The sequence below is a fragment of the Trachymyrmex cornetzi genome, unplaced genomic scaffold (assembly GCF_001594075.2).
Source record: "Trachymyrmex cornetzi isolate Tcor2-1 unplaced genomic scaffold, Tcor1.1 scaffold960, whole genome shotgun sequence".
Taxonomy (NCBI): Eukaryota; Metazoa; Arthropoda; class Insecta; order Hymenoptera; family Formicidae; genus Trachymyrmex; species Trachymyrmex cornetzi.
The window spans coordinates 14,785-16,006 of record NW_017300312.1 but is presented as its reverse complement, the minus strand read 5'-3'; positions in this window follow the sequence as shown (position 1 = coordinate 16,006).

Genomic DNA, 1,222 nt, shown 5'->3' with positions numbered 1-1,222 from the left:
AAGTTATAACATCGATGTTATGAAACTGACCAATCATAGCTATTACTCTGAAGAACGGAATGACTGTGATTGGCCAGTTTCATGTATCAATGTATAACTTCGGTATAATGCTGGATTCACACTGAATCCAAAGTGCGTCGTACGACGTTCTGCAACTAATCAGAAAACAGGATTCCGATGAATTTTGCTTCGTATCATCGGAATCCTGCTTTCTGATTGATTGCAGAGTATCGTACGACGCAAATCGGACGCAGTGTGAATCCAGCATAACCGAGCCGTATAAACGTTGTTATACAGAGAAATAGATGAACGGTATAAGAAGTTAGTTGAAAAGGATAGATAATATATCATTTTCGTTTTTACCAATGATCAAAAGTTTACAAAAAATCCTTGTTTAAAATATTCATGTGAAGTACATACGTGCTGACCCTGTAAAGTGAATAAAAATCAATATGTATTCTAGTCACGCGTAAAATCTGCTCGATCACGTTTGCTGCTCAATATTATTAATTAGATATCATATAGCACATAAATACTTTATATTTTAAACAATGATTTCTTGTAAACTGCGTGTGGCAAAAGAACATAGAGAAGTACATACGTTAGGCCCTGTATACAGTGGCAGAAATACCACAAACAATAATGATTCGATATAACATAATCATCAGCATTACGGACTCTCCGTTGAAAAAACGTTATGAGACCGCGCCTATCTATCGCGCGAATGTTCGACTCACTCGCACGCAGTGGTGCTCCGCGCGTGACACGGAATCGCGAACGAATTTCTGAGTCCTAGTAATGAATATTTCCTGGAAAGTACGGTCGCAGCATATTTCTTATAGTGCGACGCTCCAGAGATACACGTTCGCTCGCGATCCGGCGAGGCGGATCGGCTCGGCCGTTGAACGGTAGTAGGGAGAAAAGGAGGCGGCGCTTCAAAAATCGGCCCAATATGTGTACATCTTGCACACATGCAAGCGTTTCCTAGCACTGTTGTATAGCTTACGCATTCCCTTGCGCATCTTATGATGTAAAACTCCATTATATACAAGGTGTCCCATTTTAAACAGTACATTAAAATTTTTCGAAATATGGAAAAATATTTCTAACAGAAATTGTATGGTTTGGAGGGGGACATAAGAAGGTCCCATTGATTTGGCTTTGGGTGACGTTGTTAAGGTCAAGTCAAGGTCAAATCGATTTTTTTAAATGGAACATTATA